Source organism: Silene latifolia, unplaced genomic scaffold (assembly GCF_048544455.1).
Source record: "Silene latifolia isolate original U9 population unplaced genomic scaffold, ASM4854445v1 scaffold_484, whole genome shotgun sequence".
In the NCBI taxonomy this organism is placed as follows: domain Eukaryota; kingdom Viridiplantae; phylum Streptophyta; class Magnoliopsida; order Caryophyllales; family Caryophyllaceae; genus Silene; species Silene latifolia.
In genome coordinates, this window is record NW_027413399.1 from 20,363 (window position 1) to 30,543 (window position 10,181).

Sequence of the window (10,181 nt, forward strand, 5' to 3'; positions counted from 1 at the left end):
GCACTATTTCTAGTGTAGAAAGGAATAGGTTTGGTCATTAGTGACTATGCATGAATTCAAGTCTATATGCAACTAACTATATGAATCATGTGAGATATATTATAATGCAACTATACTATATGAACTAACTAATGCAATATGATATATAATACAAATGCAAGTGAAGTGTAAAATAAATGTAAGGTAATTTAAAATGCAATGCAACTATACATGAGAGAAAGGGGGAAGGAGTATCATACAAATGGAGGTGGTGTGGCCAACCACCTTTTGCCTTTTCACTCGTCATCATCATCATCATCATTGCGGTACCCACGTCCGCTAGATTATCCTTGGTCATAGCCGCCTCCTTGGCCAAAGAATCCTCCACTTTGGTCACTAAAGTTCCCTTCTTGGTTCCCATAGTTAGGGAATAAAAGGTGTGGTTGAGCCCAAGTTAGATGGGGGCCTCTAGGGTTAATGTACCCTTGTTGAGCCATGTTGTAGTAGGAGGGGTATTGGGCCAAGTAGTTGTCAACCCTCCCTTAGTGCACTCCAAGATCGACATTTTGCACGAGTTGCAATAAATCATTCATGTTTGGATCTCTTGGATCTTGGGGAGTGAATGGTACATGTTGTGTTGCGTAGGGTGGAATGAGTACATAGGATGGTGGTGCATCTCCCCATTCCGGCAACTCACGAGGTTGACGAGGTGCTTCTTCTCTTGGTGGTGGGTTGTTGTGGATCTCAATGGGGAGGAGGTAGTTCGATCTAGGCTAATACCGGCTCAAGCGGGGCTCGATAGGTGGTATGTTCCACCCCAAGAGAATAAGTGAAGTGCAACCCTTTGTGAACCACTCTACACTTTCGGCTTGGTGTAAATGCACCACCGGTGGTGGTTGAAGATGGATCCTTATCAATCACAGTGCCCCCCTTAAGTTTTTCATAGTTCCCATTAATATTGAACCCGGGGCAAAGTTCATTGGCCAAAATTGTGATTAGGTCTCCCATCACAAAGGTCTTAATATTAGAATTCCCTTGAGCATAGTCATTGAGCCTTGTAAGTATCTCAAGGGGCGTGTTGAAATTGTAAGACCTTATCCCTTGTACATTCAAGTAGGATTCTAAGAAGGTCAAGTCAAGAAGGTTTCACCTATCTTGCTCTAACCTCCCATTGACGGTTTCGGCTATAAAGCGTTCGATGATCTGAATCATCGGTTGTTGGATGGCGAAGGTATATCATTGTTTAAAGGAGCGGAGTTCTCTCCCAGAAATGGCTCTCCATATGTGGTTTACGGTGAAGTCGGAGGACTTATCGGTGTTTTCCCTCGGCACTTCAAGACTAAAAATACTAGCGAATTGGTCTAGGGTTAACCTATGGTCTCGATTGCAAAGACAGAACTCCAAACCAACATTTCTCCGCTGATTAGTGACAACACGGAGACTACACAAAAACTCGAGGGTGAGACTCAAGTAAGTGTCCTCATGAGCATATAACAACTTCCCAAGACCCAAACCATTGAAAAACATCTCCGTTTGATGCCTTATGTCAAGGATTTCTAAAGCATCAATATCAATAAATTGAGTAGGCTTGTAATCCTTACCTAACAATTGCTCAAATATTTGGCGGTGGTCATCCTCGGTGAAGAGTACCTCGGGGAAGTATTCAAGTTGTGTAACACCGTGTATCACTATATTTTCTCGACTTCTTGCCTCACTTGAGGTGGATAAGTAGCACCCTTGCGCCGTTTAGGTGCGGCCTCGACGGATTTCTTGCTCTTGCTTCTTAGGTTCATCATTTTCTTGATGTGAATGTTAGGGTTTTGGTTGGTTTTTGTGATGGGGATTGTTTTTGAGTGATGATATGTGATTTTTAGTAGATAAGATAAGGAAAAATAGGGATGGTGGGGGGCGTTTATAACAAGGAAGAGGTGGGAGACGAGTGGACCTGGGCTGGGCTCGGGCGGACAATTTAATAACCCAGCCAAATACCGTGCCAATCCGAGCATCCCGAGGACGATCCGAGCGTCCTGCTCAGGAGACGTGCGGATTCTCAGACAGTGAGTCCTTGTGTTTTGCATTCAGGTGAGGACGAACGGATTGGTAGTAGGACAATCGACTTCTCCTGGGATGAGCGTCTTCCTGAGGATCTGCTCGGATTCACATCCAGTGTAGAATGCTACTCAAGGTACTGTCCAGGATGAGCGTCCCAGGGTCAGCTCGAGCGGATTCTTGTTGGGCCGAGTGTCCTCATGGCAATCCTAGCAGATTTTGAGGTAGTGTTGCTTCTTGCCTTTAGCAGGGCTTAGGACGAGCGGATCATTGCCAGGACTGGCGTCCTGTGCTATTCCTCGTCAATCCTTCGTTTTTTTCATTTAAATTCTTTCCCTTGCACCCTTTTGCGATTCCTTCTTATCATTTTCTGAAAATATACTCAACGAATGGGTAAGCAATCCTCTCTCACTACTCTCATGTAAGAAAATGCAAGAAATTTAAAGGTATATACAATATTGTACAATGCAAAATTATTGGAAGGCATATATTATAAATGGTGGTTTGAGATAGGACTCCACCAAACTAGTTTGAATTGTCGAAATTCTTTGTCCATAGAGCTCAAGGCTCTTAGAAGAAGATCAAAAACTTGTGAACAAGCCCCAAATAAGCATAAGTATGGTTTGCTCCAATTCAAAATAAAGCTTGGCCAAGGGAGCTTGCCATCCACTCTCTTTTTCACATTGCCCTTAGCATTTTGGCCTTTTCAATGCTTCAAACCAATAAGCCCATGATTCTTGTCGACCCAAGAAATGAAGTATGGCTCATTTTCGCCCGGAGACTTCCACTTGCCACCTTCTTCTCTAATTTTGGTGATGATGATGACACTTGGATTTGTCAATCCTTCCAATGTAGAAGGAGAATTCTCATAACATTTATGATCGGATAACTTAGGAATTGAAGTAGTGGGTGCCAAATCTCCACAAGTAAGTTCATTTGCAAGTTTGTTCTTGAGCTTTTCCACCAAGTACCCTTTATATGGTGATTTGACTTTTTGGAGAAGGTCCACCATATCATCTCCAACAATCATAGGTTCCATGGTGGGTGTGAAATGGTCTTCATAAGCAATAGGGGAGAGACATTCATTTTCTTCATGATAGGATACCTCAAATTTCTCAAGGATGGGCTCCTCAAGTGAGGCAATCTCATAACTTCATTCCTCTTCTTCATTCCATGAGTCATTGTAAGACACATTTTCCGCATAAGCTTCTTTCACGATCTTGTCATCATGGCTATCTTCATATGAATCAGAAATGGGAGCTTTACTTTTCTTCAATAATTTATCTTCCACCATCTCAATATTCACATTAAATGACACACCCTCATACTCACAAAGGCTAAGAGTATTTGGCTTACTCAACCTCATATCTTCTTCATCAAATACCACACTTTCGTACTCATAAGAGCTCAAAGAGATTGGCTCTTCCCACTCCTCATCTTCCACATCAAAGGTTACTCCTTCAAATTCACATTACTGGTCAATGTTCAAGGATTGGTGGGGAGTGGTTGCTTGGGTTGTCTTTATTTGGGCAATTCGAATCTCCAACTCCTCACCTTGTGTAACAATGCCTTGAAGAACATTGTCCCTATTTTGGCTCTCCTCTAGCATTTGTTTGAAGAAATTTTGTTGATCTCCTATCATTTTGAGAATCACATTTTGAATGGGCTCATCTTCTTGTTGTGGGTGGGTGTGAAAATGGTTGTATTGTGGCATTTGGAATTGGTTGTAAAGTGGGTATTAGAAGGGTAGTTGTTGTGGATATTGGATGTGGGGGTTTTGGTGGGAAAAGTTGTGGCAGTAGATAGAATTTTCATTGTATGAATTATAAGGTAGGTTTGTGTTGACTTGCTCCTCAAACTCCCTATACCCATTGTAGTCATACTCAAAAGATCCACCACATACTCCATATGTCAAGTCTTGAGCCATCATGGCTAAGACAAGGAAATAACTACAACCAAGGAAACTACACAAAAATGGTAAGAACGACCTTGAGGAACAAGTTCCTCAAGGTTTAAAGAAAAATTAAAATAGACAAACAAACAAGAACTTAATTACAAAACACCGTCCCCGGCAACGGTGCCATTTTGATGGTGAGCGAGTCGTTGTTCACTCCATCAAACACATTTATATTTCTCATTAAACAACTAGATAGTGGTTAAATCGAGGTCGATCCACGAGACGGCGTGCTTTGAGTTCTAAGTCTATCTATCTCAATTTATGCTAGTGTCACAATTAATTTGGGTTGGAGTCGGTGAGTCTAAACTAATAGAAGCAATAAAGTAAAGCAAACAATAAATTAAGAGATGTAAACAATTAATAAAGATACTAGGATGTCAGGGGATCATAAGGGAATCATGGTAAGATAGCATAAATGAGTTATGTAAATGCAAGCAACTTATTATTGTTGGATTTTAAATTAGTTCATGTCAAATGATTCATAAGAAGATTTGGGTCCTGGAGCCGAGTCATTTGTGACTGTACAACATGTTGGAGTTAATGTCCTCCACAATAGTGCGTTAACATATTAAATCTCATTAATGGAATATCATCAGATATTTATTTATTTGATCCTTGTCAGTTGATTAACGTAAATCGATAACGGTTGGCTGACTATAGTTTGACGTTATTGTCGTGAGACGGCGGTGATCAACTGACCCCTTTCGGTCACACCTAAAGGAACAAACCCCAATTGATAACTAATTAATTGTATGAGATACAATTTGTTTAGTCCCTTGATTTATAGACTAAGAGGTTAGTCGATTATTTTTAGAGAGATTTCGAGTTGCGAACTCGAGGAGCGGCAGTTATTATTTAATTATGCGATAATTGAATAATAAATTTTGGGAGACGGGTTTTAGTTAATTAACTGTTAATTTACTAAAATTGTACTAATTGATTAATGTGATTAATATTAGTACGTAAATAATATGTGTAGTGGTACACGGATATTTACGGAGTGAATTGGACGAATTAATTATGGAAGTATTTAAACATGATACGATGTTTAAAATAAAATTACACGGATTTGTGCGACAAATATAAGAACCAACATGGACCCGTAAATGGTCAAGTGGACCGTGTAAAGTAAGAGTAGTGGATGATTACTCACATAATCATTTCACCTTATTTTGTATACTACCATAATTTATCTTATACTAGATTTTGCATGTGATGTAAGATAAAAATATAAGACAAAATTGTCCAATACCACACTCCACTCCACCCGCCACTTCCCTTCCCATACACTCCATATATTGTTCATTTATTCACTCTACCTCACTACTTCACTCAACACTTTTGCATGTGAATAATTCTACTACATCTCTCTAAAATAATAATCATCACTACTAAGCTTGTTACTAAGAACATAAATAATATTACTATAACTAGTTAGTAATATTTCTAATAATAATCAAGGGTACAATATTAATAAGTTCTAGTTCAATACTTGTTAATATTTTTGGGTTAGTTCTTGGGTGCAACAAGAAGGAGATCTTCTTATTGAAGATTTGCAAGGAGGATCTTCCATTTGGTTTAAGCTCAAGAACAAGCTAGTAAGGTGAACTAGCTTGTGCCCTTTTACCACAAATTCAATGTAAGGAAATTGTTTTTCCTTATACTTTCTTTTTATGCTTTCATATTAGCATGCATGTTACATAGGTCACCTAAATAAAAATTTATGAGATAAATTAATTTTATTAGAGAGCCTAATATGGGTCTATGTTCTTTCAAGTGGTATCAGAGCTTAGGCTTATAATTTGCATGTTGATTTAAAGCATTTTAATGAATTATGTGATAATTTATAAAAACTCAAAAATTGTGTTAGAAGAGGTTTTAGCACGAATTTTTTGGGAAATGCATACCTACTGATCTAAAAAGATTTGTGGAATTTTTTGGTGATTTTTGAAGTTATTTTGCTATTTTTAATGATTTTTGGTAGAAAACCGAGTCAAAATGTCGGATTTTAGTGAAAAATTGACTAAAATTAGTTAAAAGTTTATTCGGTACATCGCTTTTTTATGGTAGTTCATGCATGTTTTCTACTGATTGTATGCAAAAATTTGAAGGTTGGTTCAAATTTTTTGCATGTTTATTGATTTTTTGAGTTACAAAGTCGATAAAAGTCAAATTAATTAATCATAATTTTGAAACTTTTGATTCTGCCCAAGATAAATTTATGTACATTTAAGAATATTATTTAAATGTCAAAAGTGATTTTGCATGTGTGTTTTCACTTTGTTTTGATGTTTATTGGTTTTAGTGGTTAAAAACCGATAAATATCGATTTTTTTCTTCACAAAATTTATCCGGAACTTTTGGGAAATTTTTCTGACATTTTTGTGTTCTTGGGAGTGTTCCATAATACTAAAAATTTTTGTTTCAATTTTTTGGGTAAATTTTCAATTATTTTGGATTTTTACTTAAATATTATGATTTTATCGATTAAATTAGCAAATTATCACCAAATCAAACTAATAATTTATCATAAAATTAGTAAGGACTAATTTTGAGGTTCAAAACAGTTTGGACAATTAGTTTGGAATTAAATGAGATTTAAGAGTTAATTATTGATTTTTACATGTTAAAAATCGATTAAATCCACAAAAACCGAGATGGATACCAATGAATGATAGATAGGGCGATTTTGGCATCAATTTTTACATAATTTTAAGCATATTTATTTAAGTTGAATTAATGATTATAATTTATTTAAAGTATTTATCTTATTGTACCTAGTATGGCCTAGTTAATTTTAATCGTTATTACCCGAAATGAATGGGAATATCGATTTGTTTGTAATTAAATACGATCTCGTATCATCGGTTTGTAATTAATTAATAGTTTTATTTTATTTTATTAATTAATGTATAATAGGAATAACTATGTAATTCATTTGTAATAGTTATTTTTACCGGCGTTTCCAAAAGACGGATTACAACGAGACAGAGTCTATTTTTGGAAGGTGTTCCAAATCCCACAAGGAAGAGCCACTTATGGAATGAAGAGGCAAGGGACCAAGGAGTTGGTTTCCGAAATATAATAGACTAGTTTTTATTAACTAGGTGGCCATACTAGGATTTATTCATATGCTTACTGTTGGAATATGTGTCCTCCGACAATAATGCGATCACAATTGTCGATCATATTGATCACATGTTTAAATATCATTTTAAGAATACATGTGGGATGTAATATTTTACAGTCAACTGGTCCACATATATCGGTAATGATGACTAGAGTTTGACATTAGAGTTTGACATTGGTGATCGATTGATCCCCTTAGGTCATACCGGTGGAAATGATCAATTGATTACTTAATTAATCGTATGCCGATACGAGTTAATTAAATTGCTTAAAAACTGACGGATGATTTTGTGAGTAAAATTAACGTGTCTTATTGTAATTCGATTATATTAGATACGGTCTAAGTAATTGAATTGTTTTATTACTTAGATAAAATTATTGTTTACGAAACAATTGAAACTGAATGAATGATTTATTATAAATATAAGACGTTGTGATTTATAATGGGTAAACCGTTTTAGTACAAGTAATTACGAATTACTAGTCGATTTTGTAAATGACATATTTTATGAGTATTTTGATTTTTAATATGTTAAAAATACATTACATTGTGACATGTCATGTAACATGTTACATGTGACAAAATTGACAAATGACAAAATAAAATGAACCTCCCATTTTATAGACATGTACCGAAATATTGAAGGGAGTTAGTGGAAAAATTGTGTAAATTGTTTTAAGTGGAAAACACAATCATAAAAGCTAACTACTAGCCTTGCATGCCTATAATTTTCTTGGGTAGAAAATCTTGCCCATGCATTGGGCACATATACTCCCTCCAACCGGTTTCACCATGAAAAAGAGAGAGTGTTTCCTCTACAATATTTTCATTCACTCTTATCATAATTTTTCTAGTGTAAGAAAAATGCATGCTCTCTACAATTTGTGAAAATTCTAGAGAAATAAACTCTAAATAATTCCTCCTCTCCACCGAAATAGTAGAGAGACAAATTAATATTTTGTGTCATTTTTAAGTTAGATTAATATTATTACTAGATCATAATAATATTAGTTATTTTGAGTTTTCCTTAGGTATACGCTTTTGGGAGAGATTCTAAACTTGAATCTTGTTCATCCATTATTGGAAAGCTCAAGAACTAACAAGAAGGATCTTGTTGGTGCCCTTTTAATCCGAAAATCATATGGTGAGAAAACGATTTCTTCTCTATATTTATTTATGTTTGCATGCATAAGATCTAGATTTAATTTATGACTAAATTAAATTGTAACATATAAGAATATGTTGAATAATGAGATATAGATTTCTAACAAGTGGTATCAGAGCCTTAGGTTGTTTGCATGCAAATCGGTTATAGTTTTTCCGAGTTATACGATTAAGATATAAAACTTATAAATTTGTGTTTATTATGATATATCACGAAATAAATTTTGCATGTTAAAGTTTCTGATCCTAAAATGTATTTAGGATATTTTGGTTAATTTATGGATTTTTATTGTTCATTTTATTTTATAATGGCATTAAAATGTGATTTTATGATAAAAATATCATTTTCGGACTACAATTAGCTAAACTTCGAATTTTCCAGTGGTTTTTGGATATGTTTTTACATATATTATTTTTAGATGACCTGTAAATTTTCAAAAGTTTTGGAGTTTTTATGCTCGAAATATGGATTTTTCATGATAAAAATCGAATTTAAATGAAAAATAGGTTAATATGAGATAAATTTCGAATCTGGTCATAGAAATTTAGTATGTTGTCACATGCAATTTTACAAGATGTGTGTAAAATAATAGGCTATAATGAAGTCTTTATGCATGATTTATGAATTTTTGATGAAAAAATAGCATAAATAATGACTTTAATTAGTGAATAATTGTTAAAACATATTTCATGACTAAGGAAAAATGTTACATGTTGCTTTTTATTACCTATTTCATATCTAAAATTGAAAAGTTGATGAAAATAATTTTTCTCATATTTTATGGTAATTATTTTAAATCCGATAAACCGCAACATTGTTTTTCCTAGATGAATTTTGAATTTTTTTTTAACCTAAGTTTTTGAACATTATGAGTGTCATGGTATTTTTCCAGAATGTTTATGAGTTTAAATTTCAAAATTTTGAATTTATTTGAAATTTTTGTGATGTATTTGAAGTTTATAGCATTTTATTGTAATTTTGAGTCCATTAATGAACAATTTTAAGAAATATAAGTTAATTATAGTCAAATAGTTAGTGGATACTAATTTTGAGTCCTAAGTTGGTTAGGGTAATTAACTTGTGCATAAATATGAATTTATGTAATTATTGTGATTTTAAAAGGTTGAATCACGCAAATCCATAAAAACCGTTTAATATACGATATTGGCTCCTTAAAGGCGGTTTAGCATAAAATTGGGCATGTTCATACATATTATAATGCTGCATTTTATTTATGATTGTCATAATTTTATTTTATGTAATTTTTGAATTATGTAATTTTACTTAGTATGGCCTTAGTTTTTAGTTGGTATTACCCGAAATGTATGGGAATATCGATTCGGTTGTAATTTATTGTGATCTCGTATCACCGTTTTGTAATTTAATAGATTTATTTTATTTTAATTACAAATGTATAATAGGAAATTATGTAATTTGTTATGTAATTTATTTATTTCAAAGTTCCTTGAAGACGGTGTCACTCAAGGAAGACGATACATAAAGACGGTGTTACCTCGAGATGCGTGCCAAAACCGAAGTTCAAGGGACCAATGGAGTTGGTTTCCGAATATGTAATAGTTTATTAGATTTACTATTTTTAGGAAGGCCATACTAGGATTTAATTTATGCTTTGCATTTTATTTATATGTTGCATGCATCACTAAATTGCCATAACTAAAACATGCATTATCATTTTAATCGAGTTTATTGACCGTGTCAATTACAATTATCGTAGTTCACCGCTTTAGTTCACTTAAAACGTGATAGATAATAAATTGACATGACCTCTCGCTAAAAATAAACAATTGAGACTTAGCCTTACCAAAAAGTAGAAACCATGAAAACCTATTTCGTGAGGGAGTGCACTCGGCCACACCGGGGTACAAACTTGTTACGTAGGG